Source organism: Cherax quadricarinatus, unplaced genomic scaffold (genome assembly GCF_038502225.1).
Source record: "Cherax quadricarinatus isolate ZL_2023a unplaced genomic scaffold, ASM3850222v1 Contig1008, whole genome shotgun sequence".
Classification (NCBI taxonomy): Eukaryota; Metazoa; Arthropoda; class Malacostraca; order Decapoda; family Parastacidae; genus Cherax; species Cherax quadricarinatus.
The window spans coordinates 35,829-55,055 of record NW_027196034.1 but is presented as its reverse complement, the minus strand read 5'-3'; the positions used below and the strand labels follow the sequence as shown (position 1 = coordinate 55,055).

The 19,227-nt window shown below is 42.1% G+C and overlaps 1 long non-coding RNA gene across 1 annotated transcript in view; it reads left to right on the top strand.

Annotated features, from left to right (window-relative positions):
• The window catches only part of LOC138851564 (uncharacterized), an 86,570-nt gene that overhangs the window by 46,525 nt on the left and 20,818 nt on the right, over positions 1–19,227 (top strand). The window contains exon 3 of the long non-coding RNA XR_011391278.1: positions 15,048–15,140. This is a non-coding gene — a long non-coding RNA (uncharacterized lncRNA). The remainder of the gene's footprint in view (positions 1–15,047; positions 15,141–19,227) is intronic.

Sequence of the window (19,227 nt, the reverse complement as noted above, 5' to 3'; positions counted from 1 at the left end):
CATCCACTTATACACTTCAATGATATCTCCCCTCATTCTACGCCTCTCCAGAGAGTGGAGATTTAAAGCTTTAAGTCTATCTTCATACGGGAGGTTCCTTACACAGTAAATCATTTTAGTCATTCTTCTCTGTATGTTCTCTAATGAGTCTATGTCCATCCTGTAGTAAGGGGACCAAAACTGAGCAGCATAATCTAAATGAGGCCTCACTAGTGATGTATAGAGCTGTAAAATAACTTTTGGACTTCTGTTACTTATACTTCTTGAGATAAATCCAAGTAATCTGTTGGCCTTGTTGCGCACACTGAGGCACTGCTGTCTTGGCTTTAGATTTCTGCTTACCATGACTCCCAAGTCTTTTTCACATTCTGTATGACCAAGCTCTACTTCACCTAGATTATAGCTTCGAGAGTTATTTTCATTACCAAGGGCAAGTACCTTACACTTATCCACATTAAACTTCATCTGCCATTTCTCAGACCAAGACATTAATTTGTTCAAATCGTCCTGGAGTTCATTGATATCCTCCTCAGAGTGAATTATACGGCCTATCTTTGTATCATCAGCAAACTTACTCATGTCACTAGTAATCCCTTCATCAAGGTCATTAATGTAAATTATGAACAAGAGAGGGCCTAAAACTGATCCTTGTGGAACGCCACTAGTGACTAATCCCCATTCAGATTTCACTCCCTTAATGGTAACTCTCTGCTTTCTATTGGTAAGCCATGCCTCAATCCATGCTAGAACTTTACCTCCTATACCATGAGCTGCCACTTTTCTTAAGAGTCTCTTGTGAGGTACTCTGTCGAAGGCTTTACTAAAATCCAAATAAACAATATCATATTCTAATAAAGTTGGTAGAATTACCGACAATATGTAAAGTAAAAGGACACAAGTGCAACTAATGTGACATTTATTGTGGCAACGTTTCGCTCTCCAGGAGCTTTATCAAGCCATGGCTTGATAAAGCTCCTGGAGAGCGAAACGTTGCCACAATAAATGTCACATTAGTTGCACTTGTGTCCTTTTACTTTAAATATCATATTCCTTATCACTGTCAACTGCCTCAAATGTTCTATTGAAGAACGTCAGTAAGTTTGTCAGGCAAGAACGACCTCTCGTGAATCCATGCTGAGATTCATTTATCAAGTTATGCTCTTCAAGGTGACTTCTGATAATGTCAGCTATAATTGATTCTAATAACTTGCCCACTATAGATGTCAGGCTTATTGGACGGTAATTTGAAGGAGTGGACTTATCCCCTGATTTGAATATAGGAACCACATTAGCCATCTTCCACATCTCTGGCACAACACTGGTAAGGATGGACGCATTGAATACACTCGTTAATGGCTGACTAAGCTCCATCTTGCATTCCTTAAGTACCCTTGAAAACAACTCATCGGGTCCTGGGAACTTATTTTGTTTCAGTTTGTCTATCTGTTTAATAACCATGTCCCTCGTGACAGTAATATTAGTTAACTTAAATTCATCAGGAACTAAATAATTGTTAATTACTGGAATCTCATTTACATCTTCTTGTGTAAAAACTGACAAAAAATAGTCATTAAATAAGGAACACATTTCCAGTTCATTATCCGTCAGCTGTCCATTCCCAGATTTCAGAGGTCCTACTTTTTCCTTCACCTTCGTCCTATACACTTGAAAGAACCCTTTTGGATTAGTCTTTGATTCATTAGCGACTCTAATTTCATAGTCACGTTTAGCCTTTCTAATCGCCTTTTTTACTTTTCTTTTAAGCTGAACATATTGGTCAGTAAGGTTAACCTCTCCTCTTCTGGTGCGCCTATAAATTCCCCTTTTCTCCCCTAATAGATGCTTTAGCCTCCTGTTAACCCATTTGGGATCGTTATTATTAGACCTAATTTCTCTCTGGGGAATGTATATACTCTGGGCACTGTGTACATTATTAAGAAAACAATCATTAAAGCAGATCCCTTCATATTCATAAGTATGATTATCGTCAATAAAATCATTAGCTAGATAACCCCAATCAAGATTAGACAGATGTTCCCTAAGTCCATTATAATCGGCAGAACGAAAATCGGGGATTTTTACTGTATTATCATTATTCTTGCATTCCCAATTAATGCTAAAGGTGATGGATTTGTGATCACTTTCGCCAAGCTCTTCAGTGATCTCCAGATTATTCACGAGTGTTTCCTTATTTGACAAGACTAGGTCTAGCAAATTATTACCCCTGGTAGGTTCAGTTACACTCTGTTTCAGAAAACAGTCCTGAACTGTTTCCATGAAGTCACTGGACTCTAGATTACCTGTCAAAGAATTCCAGTCAATTTGGCTAAAGTTAAAGTCCCCTACTATGACTACGTTACTGTGTCCAGATGCCCTAACAATTTCGTCCCAAAGAAGTCTCCCTCTATCGTGATCCAAGCCTGGAGGTCGGTATATTACACCTAGAATTAGTTTTTCTTGACCCTCCACGAACTCTACCCAAACAGACTCTGTTACTGCTCCATCTATTTTTATACCTGTTTTTATGCAACAATTAATATTTTCTCGAACATACAATGCAACTCCTCCCCCCTTCCCATTACATCTATCCACATTGAATAGCTTAAATCCCTGAATATTACACTCAGCAGTCATATCCCGACTCTTTAAATCATACCACGTTTCAGTTAATGCAATGATATCAAAGTTCCCAGCACATGCTACAGTGGCTCCCTAGTATATTGATGATAAAGGCTAAAGTGTCATTTGAAAACAGGTGAATTTGTAAATGAAGTGATAAGCCTATAGAGGCAGGTGCCAGAAGTCGCCAGAAACTTACCACAGGTCAGCTGTTTTTAATAATCTTCCTGGCCTGCTAGTGTACTCGCATATAATCTAGTGATACCAGTGAATAGCAGAATACAGTGTTGTAGTAGCAACTAACCAGTATTATAATGGTACTTAGTGAAGTGGAGTGACTTTCATTAGTTTCTTTTTCTTGAAATACCAGACGTTACTGTGAGTTTCATATAACCTGTAGTTACCAGCGGTCGCAATATACACAACGAGAAGCAATTATTACTACAGAAAAAGCGCCCTTCCTCCAAAATTTGCACCAGTCAACTATAGTGATAATATAGCATTTATTGTGGTGGAGACGGAAAAAAAAAAAATAGAGAAGCTAGATACAGCGATTGATAAACAAAGGTGGAGGCTCGACCGTTCGTCATTGTAGGAGTGCCAGCAGTCACCGGCTCTTCAACACGCAAGTTATACTTTTGTATCAATCAAATCACATATTACTCGGGTAGATAATTTCCAGTAGATCCTTCATGTGTTAGCTCAAATCACCGACCAGTATGGTTTAAATAAGTGACCCACTGATCAGATCAGATAGACTGGTCCGAACCCTTGACTGGTCGAACCCTTGACTGGTCCGAACCCTTGACTGGTCCGAACCCTGGACTGGTTTCAAACGGTTTCGTTGTGCACCACCTAGCAGGTTATTAATAGAATATTCAAGAGGTTGCTAGTAGAATTGCAGTAAATAAACCATTCAAATCACTATGAAGCTGTGTGTAGTCTGTGGTCAGTCAAACAAACGGGCTTCCACATGCATAAATTGTCATTTCTGTGGTAATTGGTGTCACGCCCCTTGTGCAGATATCCAAGAACTAGCTACAAGCAGTATTAAAACAGGGAAGTGTTTTTGGGTATGCCCAAATGAGATAAATCTGTGGACTAAAATCACAAGGGTATTAAAAGAGGTCAACATCAAAGCTGCTTTCATAGAAAACCTGGAAGCTTTCTACAACAGATGGGAACATAAAAAGTCCGGGCTGAATGGTACTGCCCTTGATACTGGCCATGTAGTCAGAAACTGTAAGGCTGGAGATGATGTCCTGGTAGTCAGTAAATGGGGGGCTGATAGTGCTGTCCTGGGAGACAGTAATGGGGAAGCTGGAGGTGCTGTCCTGGGAGACAGTAATGGTGAAGCTGGAGGTGCTGTCCTGGGAGACAGTAATGGTGAAGCTGGAGATGCTGTCCTGGGAGACAGTAATGGGGAAGCTGGAGATGCTGTCCTGGGAGACAGTAATGGTGAAGCTGGAGATTTTGTCCAGGTAGTCGGGAATTATACGCAGGAAGGAATACATATGAATGACCGCATAGGGGACAGGAGCCATAGTAGGGAAACAAGTGTAGTCAAAGATAAGATAAAACCAATATTGCAAACTAGAAATACCGCAGGAAATAGCAAACAAGAGGACTCCACTAGCAATAGTGAGGATATATTACCAAAAACAAATGGTGGGAGCTCCATTGTTGGTGCTAGGGAGGATAGAAGTAAGACAGGGAAACATGCACCAACAGGGAATACAGTCACAGAAACCCAAGGCAAACGGAAACCAAGCCTGTGCACATACTATGCACTCGGTATCTGCTGGCATGGGAAATCTGGAAAAACAGATGGGACGTGCAACTATGACCACCCTAGGAAATGCCATGCCCATATGAAAACAGGAAAATGCAAACTCCCTTCCTGTAAGCTTTTTCACCCTAAACTGTGTACCTCTTCAGTACAGGAAAGACTGTGCTATAACTTAAATTGCCAGGCATACCATCTAAAGGGGACAAAAAGATACAAAACATCCAGGCCATGGGAAAACCTGGGTAGCCACAGTCACTCAAGAGGGAGAGGTTTTTTAGTGCCAGGAAGGAAAAAAAACTGGCAGGAAATGGCAGAAATCGTACACCAAATCCAGTCATTCCTGGAGTGGAACCACAGTCGATGGCCTCCACTCCAAACCAACAGATACAGATACTAATGCCGGAAAAAAAATCCCCCCCCAGTACCAACAATACCACCAGTCCGATAACATTCTTCTTTGCAAATATACAGGGTCTAAAGCCAGCAACAAACAACAAAATACCTTTCATCCGTGGACTGCTTGCAGAGGCAAAGGCAATGTTCGCGGCTTTCACTGAGACCCACATAAAGGATCACTTGGACAACGAAATATGGATCCCAGGTTACAACCTATATAGATGTGACAGAGTGAACAGGCAAAAGGGGGGGGTTGGCCTGTACATTGCAGAGTCACTTGTTTGCACAGAACTGCTAAATGCCTCAAATGATGTAGTGGAAGTTTTAGCAGTAAAGGTCGAGAACCAAAACCTAGTCATTGTGATAGTCTACAAGCCTCCGGATGCAACATCCCAGCAATTCCAGGAACAGCTGTTAAAAATTGACCACTGTCTGGAAAACCTTCCAGCTCCTGCACCCAACATCTTGCTCCTGGGGGATTTCAACTTAAGGCACCTAAAATGGAGGAATATAGCAAATAATATTGTTGCAGTAATAACACCAGGAGGCAGCTCTGATGAAAACTCACACTCACGCGAGCTTTTAAATCTCTGCACAAAATTCAATTTAAACCAGCAAATAATAGAGCCTACTAGACTGGAGAATACACTAGACCTCATCTTCACTAACAATGATGATCTGATAAGAAATATCACCATATCAAAAACAATATACTCAGATCACAACATAATTGAGGTTCAGTCATGTATGCGCGGAGCCCCAGACCGACATAATGAGATTAGTCACGAGGGAGCATTCACCAAATTCAACTTCAATAACAAAAACATAAAGTGGGACCAAGTAAACCAAGTCCTAACCGATATAAGCTGGGAAGATATACTAAGCAACACAGACCCCAACTTATGCCTAGAACAGATTAACTCGGTAGCACTCGATGTATGCACAAGGCTTATTCCTCTAAGAAAAAGGAGGAGTAGATGTAAAACAGAAAGAGACAGGCGCTCCCTTTACAGGCGACGGAAAAGAATAACAGAGCGGCTAAAAGAGGTCAATATATCTGAAATGCGTAGGGAGACACTGGTCAGAGAAATAGCAAGCATCGAACTTAAGCTAAAAGAATCCTTTAGGAGTCAGGAATCGCGGGAAGAACTAAAAGCCATAAATGAAATCGAAAGAAACCCAAAGTATTTCTTCTCCTATGCCAAATCAAAATCGAGAACAACGTCCAGTATTGGGCCCCTACTTAAACAAGATGGGTCCTACACAGATGACAACAAGGAAATGAGTGAGCTACTCAAGTCCCAATATGACTCAGTTTTTAGCAAGCCGCTAACCAGACTGAGAGTCGAAGATCAAAATGAATTTTTTATGAGAGAGCCACAAAATTTGATTAACACAAGCCTATCCGATGTTATCCTGACGCCAAATGACTTCGAACAGGCGATAAATGACATGCCCATGCACTCTGCCCCAGGGCCAGACTCATGGAACTCTGTGTTCATCAAGAACTGCAAGAAGCCCCTATCACGAGCCTTTTCCATCCTATGGAGAGGGAGCATGGACACGGGGGTCGTCCCACAGTTACTAAAAACAACAGACATAGCCCCACTCCACAAAGGGGGCAGTAAAGCAACAGCAAAGAACTACAGACCAATAGCACTAACATCCCATATCATAAAAATCTTTGAAAGGGTCCTAAGAAGCAAGATCACCACGCATCTAGAAACCCATCAGTTACACAACCCAGGGCAACATGGGTTTAGAACAGGTCGCTCCTGTCTGTCTCAACTATTGGATCACTACGACAAGGTCCTAAATGCACTAGAAGACAAAAAGAATGCAGATGTAATATATACAGACTTTGCAAAAGCCTTCGACAAGTGTGACCATGGCGTAATAGCGCACAAAATGCGTGCTAAAGGAATAACAGGAAAAGTCGGTCGATGGATCTATAATTTCCTCACTAACAGAACACAGAGAGTAGTCGTCAACAGAGTAAAGTCCGAGGCAGCTACGGTGAAAAGCTCTGTTCCACAAGGCACAGTACTCGCTCCCATCTTGTTCCTCATCCTTATATCCGACATAGACAAGGATGTCAGCCACAGCACCGTGTCTTCCTTTGCAGATGACACCCGAATCTGCATGACAGTGTCTTCCATTGCAGACACTGCAAAGCTCCAGGCAGACATCAACCAAATCTTTCAGTGGGCTGCAGAAAACAATATGAAGTTCAACGATGAGAAATTTCAATTACTCAGATATGGTAAACATGAGGAAATTAAATCTTCATCAGAGTACAAAACAAATTCTGGCCACAAAATAGAGCGAAACACCAACGTCAAAGACCTGGGAGTGATCATGTCGGAGGATCTCACCTTCAAGGACCATAACATTGTATCAATCGCATCTGCTAGAAAAATGACAGGATGGATAATGAGAACCTTCAAAACTAGGGAGGCCAAGCCCATGATGACACTCTTCAGGTCACTTGTTCTATCTAGGCTGGAATATTGCTGCACACTAACAGCACCTTTCAAGGCAGGTGAAATTGCCGACCTAGAAAATGTACAGAGAACTTTCACGGCGCGCATAACGGAGATAAAACACCTCAATTATTGGGAGCGCTTGAGGTTCCTAAACCTGTATTCCCTGGAACGCAGGAGGGAGAGATACATGATTATATACACCTGGAAAATCCTAGAGGGACTAGTACCGAACTTGCACACGAAAATCACCCACTACGAAAGCAAAAGACTTGGTAGACGATGCACCATCCCCCCAATGAAAAGCAGGGGTGTCACTAGCACGTTAAGAGACCATACAATAAGTGTCAGGGGCCCGAGACTGTTCAACTGCCTCCCAGCACACATAAGGGGGATTACCAACAGACCCCTGGCAGTCTTCAAGCTGGCACTGGACAAGCACCTAAAGTCAGTTCCGGATCAGCCGGGCTGTGGCTCGTATGTTGGTTTGCGTGCAGCCAGCAGCAACAGCCTGGTTGATCAGGCTCTGATCCACCAGGAGGCCTGGTCTCAGACCGGGCCGCGGGGGCGTTGACCCCCGGAACTCTCTCCAGGTAAACTCCAGGTAAACATGCTACCAAACGTAGTTCATTAATTTTATTTCTTGCACTTCGACTGTTAGCATAAAATACCATCAAATGTTTTTTCTTCTGCACATTTTTCATATGAGGAACAATATGGGAGCGAGTACTGTGCCTTGTGGAACAGAGCTCTTCACCGTAGCTGTCTCGGACTTTACTCTGTTGGCTACTACTTTTTGTGTTCGATTTGTTAGGAAATTATACATCCATCTACCAAATTTTCCTGAACTCAAGAGTGACACATTACAGGGTGGAAAAGCTTACACAACACTGGTAAGGATGGACGCATTGAATACACTCGTTAATGGCTGACTAAGCTCCATCTTGCATTCCTTAAGTACCCTTGAAAACAACTCATCGGGTCCCGGGGACTTATTTTGTTTCAGTTTGTCTATCTGTTTAATAACCATGTCCCTCGTGACAGTAATATTAGTTAACTTAAATTCATCAGGAACTAAATAATTGTTAATTACTGGAATCTCATTTACATCTTCTTGTGTAAAAACTGACAAAAAATAGTCATTAAATAAGGAACACATTTCCAGTTCATTATCCGTCAGCTGTCCATTCCCAGATTTCAGAGGTCCTACTTTTTCCTTCACCTTCGTCCTATACACTTGAAAGAACCCCTTTGGATTAGTCTTTGATTCATTAGCGACTCTAATTTCATAGTCACGTTTAGCCTTTCTAATCGCCTTTTTTACTTTTCTTTTAAGCTGAACATATTGGTCAGTAAGGTTAACCTCTCCTCTTCTGATGCGCCTATAAATTCCCCTTTTCTCCCCTAATAGATGCTTTAGCCTCCTGTTAACCCATTTGGGATCGTTATTATTAGACCTAATTTCTCTCTGGGGAATGTATATACTCTGGGCACTGTGTACATTATTAAGAAAACAATCATTAAAGCAGATCCCTTCATATTCATAAGTATGATTATCGTCAATAAAATCATTAGCTAGATAACCCCAATCAAGATTAGACAGATGTTCCCTAAGTCCATTATAATCGGCAGAACGAAAATCGGGGATTTTTACTGTATTATCATTATTCTTGCATTCCCAATTAATGCTAAAGGTGATGGATTTGTGATCACTTTCGCCAAGCTCTTCAGTGATCTCCAGATTATTCACGAGTGTTTCCTTATTTGACAAGACTAGGTCTAGCAAATTATTACCCCTGGTAGGTTCAGTTACACTCTGTTTCAGAAAACAGTCCTGAACTGTTTCCATGAAGTCACTGGACTCTAGATTACCTGTCAAAGAATTCCAGTCAATTTGGCTAAAGTTAAAGTCCCCTACTATGACTACGTTACTGTGTCCAGATGCCCTAACAATTTCGTCCCAAAGAAGTCTCCCTCTATCGTGATCCAAGCCTGGAGGTCGGTATATTACACCTAGAATTAGTTTTTCTTGACCCTCCACGAACTCTACCCAAACAGACTCTGTTACTGCTCCATCTATTTTTATACCTGTTTTTATGCAACAATTAATATTTTCTCGAACATACGATGCAACTCCTCCCCTCTTCCCATTACATCTATCCACATTGAATAGCTTAAATCCCTGAATATTACACTCAGCAGTCATATCCCGACTCTTTAAATCATACCACGTTTCAGTTAATGCAATGATATCAAAGTTCCCAGCACATGCTACCAAACGTAGTTCATTAATTTTATTTCTTGCACTTCGACTGTTAGCATAAAATACCATCATATGTTTTTTCTTCTGCACATTTTTCATATGAGGAACAATATGGGAACGAGTACTGTGCCTTGTGGAACAGAGCTCTTCACCGTAGCCGCCTCAGACTTTACTCTGTTGGCTACTACTTTTTGTGTTCTATTTGTTAGGAAATTATACATCCATCTACCAAATTTTCCTGAACTCAAGAGTGACACATTACAGGGTGGAAAAGCTTACAGGAATGTTGCATTTTCCTGTTGTCATATGGGCACGGCATTTTCTGGGGTGGTCAAAGTCACACGTCCATTCTGTGCTAGCTATCGAGCTACGGTGTCCCGTAGCTCGATAGGTGAAGAGGTGAGGGGAAAAGTTTAAGTTGTTTAATTCACTTGAATTCTTAAGAAAGAAACATTTAACATTTTACTGGGAAAGATAACCTTCAACTGAAACAAAACCTGGACTAAGATTTATGTTAAGAATGTTGTGTACGAGATATGATTCAAGAAGACGGCGTGTGCGAAGCCCAGATGTGAAACATTGCTTTAGCAGAGGACCAGATAATTATAAATATAACTGGACGGTTATAACCATGAACAAGATGGAGAGGAACGTTATTAGTGTCAGCAAGGTAAACACTTGTTATATAGTACCAGAGACTCTCATAATGTTGCTTGTTACACTTACCTGATGGAAAGGGGAAGAGGAACATGAAATATCAACATATACCGAAGTAATTCGAGATGTGTGAAAAAAATTGCTATAAATATGTGTATTTGTCTAGGGAAAACAAACTTCAATATCCGAAGAATGAAATTTGTTATTAAGGTTATGGAAATTAGAAATATAACTATGAGACTTGGGTTCAACAGATAAGAAGGCAGTTTATCCGGAGAGTCGGAAGTTTATAAAACCGGGAGCATAACCAAGATACCTGGAGTTTACCTGGAGAGAGTTCCGGGGGTCAACGCCCCCGCGGCCCGGTCTGAGACCAGGCCTCCTGGTGGATCAGAGCCTGATCAACCAGGCTGTTGCTGCTGGCTGCACGCAAACCAACATACGAGCCACAGCCCGGCTGATCCGGAACTGACTTTAGGTGCTTGTCCAGTGCCAGCTTGAAGACTGCCAGGGGTCTGTTGGTAATCCCCCTTATGTGTGCTGGGAGGCAGTTGAACAGTCTCGGGCCCCTGACACTTATTGTATGGTCTCTTAACGTGCTAGTGATACCCCTGCTTTTCATTGGGGGGATGGTGCATCGTCTGCCAAGTCTTTTGCTTTCGTAGTGGGTGATTTTCGTGTGCAAGTTCGGTACTAGTCCCTCTAGGATTTTCCAGGTGTATATAATCATGTATCTCTCCCTCCTGCGTTCCAGGGAATACAGGTTTAGGAACCTCAAGCGCTCCCAATAATTGAGGTGTTTTATCTCCGTTATGCGCGCCGTGAAAGTTCTCTGTACATTTTCTAGGTCGGCAATTTCACCTGCCTTGAAAGGTGCTGTTAGTGTGCAGCAATATTCCAGCCTAGATAGAACAAGTGACCTGAAGAGTGTCATCATGGGCTTGGCCTCCCTAGTTTTGAAGGTTCTCATTATCCATCCTGTCATTTTTCTAGCAGATGCGATTGATACAATGTTATGGTCCTTGAAGGTGAGATCCTCCGACATGATCACTCCCAGGTCTTTGACGTTGGTGTTTCGCTCTATTTTGTGGCCAGAATTTGTTTTGTACTCTGATGAAGATTTAATTTCCTCATGTTTACCATATCTGAGTAATTGAAATTTCTCATCGTTGAACTTCATATTGTTTTCTGCAGCCCACTGAAAGATTTGGTTGATGTCTGCCTGGAGCTTTGCAGTGTCTGCAATGGAAGACACTGTCATGCAGATTCGGGTGTCATCTGCAAAGGAAGACACGGTGCTGTGGCTGACATCCTTGTCTATGTCGGATATAAGGATGAGGAACAAGATGGGAGCGAGTACTGTGCCTTGTGGAACAGAGCTTTTCACCGTAGCTGCCTCGGACTTTACTCTGTTGACGACTACTCTCTGTGTTCTGTTAGTGAGGAAATTATAGATCCATCGACCGACTTTTCCTGTTATTCCTTTAGCACGCATTTTGTGCGCTATTACGCCATGGTCACACTTGTCGAAGGCTTTTGCAAAGTCTGTATATATTACATCTGCATTCTTTTTGTCTTCTAGTGCATTTAGGACCTTGTCGTAGTGATCCAATAGTTGAGACAGACAGGAGCGACCTGTTCTAAACCCATGTTGCCCTGGGTTGTGTAACTGATGGGTTTCTAGATGCGTGGTGATCTTGCTTCTTAGGACCCTTTCAAAGATTTTTATGATATGGGATGTTAGTGCTATTGGTCTGTAGTTCTTTGCTGTTGCTTTACTGCCCCCTTTGTGGAGTGGGGCTATGTCTGTTGTTTTTAGTAACTGTGGGACGACCCCCGTGTCCATGCTCCCTCTCCATAGGATGGAAAAGGCTCGTGATAGGGGCTTCTTGCAGTTCTTGATGAACACAGAGTTCCATGAGTCTGGCCCTGGGGCAGAGTGCATGGGCATGTCATTTATCGCCTGTTCGAAGTCATTTGGCGTCAGGATAACATCGGATAGGCTTGTGTTAATCAAATTTTGTGGCTCTCTCATAAAAAATTCATTTTGATCTTCGACTCTCAGTCTGGTTAGCGGCTTGCTAAAAACTGAGTCATATTGGGACTTGAGTAGCTCACTCATTTCCTTGTTGTCATCTGTGTAGGACCCATCTTGTTTAAGTAGGGGCCCAATACTGGACGTTGTTCTCGATTTTGATTTGGCATAGGAGAAGAAATACTTTGGGTTTCTTTCGATTTCATTTATGGCTTTTAGTTCTTCCCGCGATTCCTGACTCCTAAAGGATTCTTTTAGCTTAAGTTCGATGCTTGCTATTTCTCTGACCAGTGTCTCCCTACGCATTTCAGATATATTGACCTCTTTTAGCCGCTCTGTTATTCTTTTCCGTCGCCTGTAAAGGGAGCGCCTGTCTCTTTCTGTTTTACATCTACTCCTCCTTTTTCTTAGAGGAATAAGCCTTGTGCATACATCGAGTGCTACCGAGTTAATCTGTTCTAGGCATAAGTTGGGGTCTGTGTTGCTTAGTATATCTTCCCAGCTTATATCGGTTAGGACTTGGTTTACTTGGTCCCACTTTATGTTTTTGTTATTGAAGTTGAATTTGGTGAATGCTCCCTCGTGACTAATCTCATTATGTCGGTCTGGGGCTCCGCGCATACATGACTGAACCTCAATTATGTTGTGATCTGAGTATATTGTTTTTGATATGGTGATATTTCTTATCAGATCATCATTGTTAGTGAAGATGAGGTCTAGTGTATTCTCCAGTCTAGTAGGCTCTATTATTTGCTGGTTTAAATTGAATTTTGTGCAGAGATTTAAAAGCTCGCGTGAGTGTGAGTTTTCATCAGAGCTGCCTCCTGGTGTTATTACTGCAACAATATTATTTGCTATATTCCTCCATTTTAGGTGCCTTAAGTTGAAATCCCCCAGGAGCAAGATGTTGGGTGCAGGAGCTGGAAGGTTTTCCAGACAGTGGTCAATTTTTAACAGCTGTTCCTGGAATTGCTGGGATGTTGCATCCGGAGGCTTGTAGACTATCACAATGACTAGGTTTTGGTTCTCGACCTTTACTGCTAAAACTTCCACTACATCATTTGAGGCATTTAGCAGTTCTGTGCAAACAAGTGACTCTGCAATGTACAGGCCAACCCCCCCCTTTTGCCTGTTCACTCTGTCACATCTATATAGGTTGTAACCTGGGATCCATATTTCGTTGTCCAAGTGATCCTTTATGTGGGTCTCAGTGAAAGCCGCGAACATTGCCTTTGCCTCTGCAAGCAGTCCACGGATGAAAGGTATTTTGTTGTTTGTTGCTGGCTTTAGACCCTGTATATTTGCAAAGAAGAATGTTATCGGACTGGTGGTATTGTTGGTACTGGGGGGGGATTTTTTTTCCGGCATTAGTATCTGTATCTGTTGGTTTGGAGTGGAGGCCATCGACTGTGGTTCCACTCCAGGAATGACTGGATTTGGTGTACGATTTCTGCCATTTCCTGCCAGTTTTTTTTCCTTCCTGGCACTAAAAAACCTCTCCCTCTCGAGTGACTGTGGCTACCCAGGTTTTCCCATGGCCTGGATGTTTTGTATCTTTTTGTCCCCTTTAGATGGTATGCCTGGCAATTTAAGTTATAGCACAGTCTTTCCTGTACTGAAGAGGTACACAGTTTAGGGTGAAAAAGCTTACAGGAAGGGAGTTTGCATTTTCCTGTTTTCATATGGGCATGGCATTTCCTAGGGTGGTCATAGTTGCACGTCCCATCTGTTTTTCCAGATTTCCCATGCCAGCAGATACCGAGTGCATAGTATGTGCACAGGCTTGGTTTCCGTTTGCCTTGGGTTTCTGTGACTGTATTCCCTGTTGGTGCATGTTTCCCTGTCTTACTTCTATCCTCCCTAGCACCAACAATGGAGCTCCCACCATTTGTTTTTGGTAATATATCCTCACTATTGCTAGTGGAGTCCTCTTGTTTGCTATTTCCTGCGGTATTTCTAGTTTGCAATATTGGTTTTATCTTATCTTTGACTACACTTGTTTCCCTACTATGGCTCCTGTCCCCTATGCGGTCATTCATATGTATTCCTTCCTGCGTATAATTCCCGACTACCTGGACAAAATCTCCAGCTTCACAATTACTGTCTCCCAGGACAGCATCTCCAGCTTCCCCATTACTGTCTCCCAGGACAGCATCTCCAGCTTCACCATTACTGTCTCCCAGGACAGCACCTCCAGCTTCACCATTACTGTCTCCCAGGACAGCACCTCCAGCTTCCCCATTACTGTCTCCCAGGACAGCACTATCAGCCCCCCATTTACTGACTACCAGGACATCATCTCCAGCCTTACAGTTTCTGACTACATGGCCAGTATCAAGGGCAGTACCATTCAGCCCGGACTTTTTATGTTCCCATCTGTTGTAGAAAGCTTCCAGGTTTTCTATGAAAGCAGCTTTGATGTTGACCTCTTTTAATACCCTTGTGATTTTAGTCCACAGATTTATCTCATTTGGGCATACCCAAAAACTGAAAATATTAGAAAGTTTAGCGTCGAGGAATTGAGGATGACTGATGATAAGAGCGCAGGAGACGTAATATTTCTTATATTAGTCTGTGTAATGTTTATAGTATGAAAACCAGTAAAAGTACATTATCAAGTAACACATACGACTTATAGTAACTATGAACCACAGCTGTAATTTAATTTTAGCCACGGAACTGTGATTTATATTACATATTAATAACTATTACATTACATAAACTTCTTTAAATATTTATTGTTTTATGTGCTTGTTTTATCGACCTGTCTGGCACACCTGACTTACACAAGATTTTGTCTTACAGAACAACTGTGCAACAACTCTACCACCTGTGTTAACTGCTTCAAGACTCTCAACATAACCAGAGACCAAAAACGTGGATGTCTCCGTGACAAACGTGAGTACCTCCAGTGCTTTGTCTGACACATAAGTAACAGAATCTATTTCACCTGTCATGGGGGTTATTATTATTATATTATCATACTGTAGTAACAACACTTATTTTTATATTCATGTAAGTATTTCATGATTAGTTAGTTAATTAATTGTGATTACAGCCAGTCGACGATACTAGGGTGATTAAGGCTGCAGCTAACCTTTTCAACATCACACAAGAATATACTAAGACCTAAAATAGGGACTGAAGTAAACCTTCAGCAGAAATACTCTTGCTATTGTTGGTTAATGGGGTTTAAGTATTTTTTTTTTTAATTTTTAGATTACACAGACGTAAAAAGCTAGATACAGTGATCTATAAACAAGGTTTGAGGCTCGACCGTTCGTCATTGTAGGAGCTGCCAGCAGTCACCGGTTCTTCAACACGCAAGTTATACTTTTGTATCAATCAAATCACATATTACTCGGTTATATAATTTCCAGTAGTTCCTTCATGTGATAGCCAAATCACCGACCAGTATGTTTTAAATAAGTGTCCCACTGATCAGATCCGGCTGGTTCCGAACCCTTGACTGGTCCGAACCCTTGACTGGTCCGAACCCTTGACCAGTTTCAAACGGATTCGTTGGACAATAAAGCAGACTGTAAACAGATGGGGTTTTAGGCGCCCTTACCAAACACAATAAATATAAAACAAACGTTCTCCAGTAAGTTGTATTAATATACAAGTACAGTTAGAAATAGAAATACAAATAGCCAGAGCTTCACTTTAAGGAGGTTATTAGTAGAATATTCAAGAGGTTACTAGTAGAATTACAGTAAATCAGCCATTCAAATCACATTATGAAGCTCTGTGTAGTCTGCAGGACATCAAACAAACGGGCTTCCACATGGATAAATTGCCATTTTTGTGGAAATTGGTGTCACGCCTCTTGTGCAGATATCCAAGAACTGTTTTTGTGTATGCCCAAATGAGATCAGTCTGTGGACTAAAATCACATTGGTATTAAAAGAGGATAACATCAAAGCAGCCGTCATAGAAAACCTGGAAGCATTCTATAACAGATGGGAAAATAGTCTGGGCTGGACGGTATCGCCCTTGATGCTGGCCATGTAGTCAGAAACTGTAAGGCTGGAGGTGCTGCCCTGGTAGTCAGTAAATGTGGGGCTGATAGTGCTGTCCTGGTAGACAGTAATGGTGAAGCTGGAGGTGCTGTCCTGGGAAACAGTAATGGTGAGGATGGAGATGCTGTCCTGGTAGACAGTAATGGTGAAGCTGGAGGTGCTGTCCTGGGAGATAGTAATGGTGAGGATGGAGGTGCTGTCCTGGGAGACAGTAATGGTGAAGCTGGAGATTTCGTCCAGGTAGTCAGTAAATATACGCAGGAAGGAATGCATATAAATGACATCGAGGGAGACAGGAGCTGTAGTGGGGAAACAAATGTAGTCAAGGACAAGATAAAACCAATATTACAAACTAGTAATACCAAAGGGGATAGTAAACAAGGGAACTCCACTAGCACTAATGAGGATACATTACCAAAAACAACTGGTGAGAGCCCCATTATTAGTACTAGTGAAGATAGGAAAGAGACAGGTAAACATGCACCAACAGGGAATACAGTCACAGAAACCAAGCCTGTGCACATACTATGCACTTGGTATCTGCAGACATGGGAAATCTGGAAAAACAGATGGGACATGCAACTATGACCACCCTAGAAAATGCTGTACCCATATGACAACAGGAAAATGCAAACTCCCTTCCTGTAAGCTTTTTCACCCTGAAATGTGCCCCTCTTCAGTACAGGAAAGACTGTGCTATAACTTAAATTGCCAGGCACACCATCTAAAGGGGACAAAAAGATACAAAACATCCAGGCCATAAGAAAGCCTGGGTAGCAACAGCCACTCAAGAGGAAGAGTTTTTTTTACTGCCAGGAAAGAAAAAAACTGGCAGGAAATGGCAGAAATCGTACACCAAATCCAGTCATTCCTGGAGTGGAACCACAGTCGATGGACTCCACTCCAAACCAACAGATACAGATACTAATACCAGAAAAAAAAGTCCCCCCAGTACCACCAATACCACCAGCCCGATGACATTCTTCTTTGCAAATATACAGGGTCAAAAGCCAGCAACGAACAACAAAATACCTTTCATCCGTGGACTGCTTGCAGAGGCAAATGCAATGTTCATGGCTTTCACAGAGATCCACATAAAGGATCACTTGGACAACAAAATATGGATCCCAGGGTACAACCTATACAGATGCGACAGAGTGAACAGGAAAAAGGGGGGGGGGGTGGCCTGTATATCGTAGAGTCATTGTTTGCACAGAACTGCTTAATGCCTCAAATGATGTAGTAGAAGTTTTAGCAGTAAAGATCGAGAACCAAAACCTAGTCATTGTGGTAGTCTACAAGCCTCCGGATGCAACGTCCCAGCAATTCCAGGAACAGCTGTTAAAAATTGACCACTGTCTGAAAAATCTGCCAGCTCCTGCCCCCAACATCTTGCTCCTGGGGGATTTCAACTTAAGGCACCTAAAATGGAGGAATATAGCAAATAATGCTGTTGCAGTGATAACACCAGGAGGCAGCTCGGACGAGAACTCACACACACACGAGCTTTTAAATCTCTGAACAAAATTCAATTTAAGCCAGCAAATAATAGAGCCTACTAGACTGGAGAATACACTAGACCTCATCTTCACTAACAATGATGATCTGATACAAAAATGTCACCATATCAAGAACAATATACTCAGATCACAACATAATCGAGGTTCAGACATGTATGCGTGGAGCCCCAGACCGACATAATGAGATTAGTCACGAGGGAGCCTTCACCAAATTCAACTTCAATAACAAGAACATAAAGTGGGACCAAGTAAACCAAGTCCTAACCGATATAAGCTGGGAAGATAGACTAAGCAACACAGACCCCAACTTATGCCTAGGACAGATTAACTCGGTGGCACTCGATGTATGCTCAAGGCATATTCCTTTAAGAAAAAGGAGGAGTAGATGTAAAATAGAAAGAGACAGGCGCTCCCTTTACAGGCGATGGAAAAGAATAACAAGAGCGGCTAAAAGAGGCCAATATATCTGAAATGCGTAGGGAGTCACTGGTCAGAGAAATAGCAAACATCAAACTTAAGCTAAAGGAATCTTATAGGAGTCAGGAATTGCGGGAAGAACTAAAAGCCATAAATGAAATCGAAAGAAACCCTAAGTATTTCTTTTCCTACGCCAAATCAAAGTCGAGAACAACGTCCAGTATTGGGTCCCTACTTAAACAAGATGGGTCCTACACAGATGACAGCAAAGAAATGAGTGAGCTACTCAAGTCCCAATATGACTCAGTTTTTAGTAAGCCGCTAACCAGACTGAGAGTCGAAGATCAAAATGAATTTTTTATGGGAGAGCCACAGAATTTGGTTAACACAAGTCTATCTGATGTTATCCTGACGCCAAATGACTTCGAACAGGCGATAAATGGCATGCCCATGCACTCTGCCCCAGGGCCAGACTCATGGAACTCCGTGTTCATCAAGAACTGCAAGAAGCCCCCATCACGAGCTTATACCATCCTATGGAGAGGGAGCATGGAAACGGGGGTCGTCCCACAGTTACTAAAAACAACAGACATAGCCCCACTCCACAAAGGGGGCAGTAAAGCAACAGCAAAGAACTACAGACCAATAGCACTAACATCCCATATCATAAAAATCTTTGAAAGGGTCCTAAGAAGCAAGATCACCACGCATCTAGAAACCCATCAGTTACACAACCCAGGGCAACATGGGTTTAGAACAGGTCGCTCCTGTCTGTCTCAACTATTGGATCACTACGACAAGGTCCTAAATGCACTAGAAGACAAAAAGAATGCAGATGTAATATATACAGACTTTGCAAAAGCCTTCGACAAGTGTGACCATGGCGTAATAGCGCACAAAATGCGTGCTAAAGGAATAACAGGAAAAGTCGGTCGATGGATCTATAATTTCCTCACTAACAGAACACAGAGAGTAGTCGTCAACAGAGTAAAGTCCGAGGCAGCTACGGTGAAAAGCTCTGTTCCA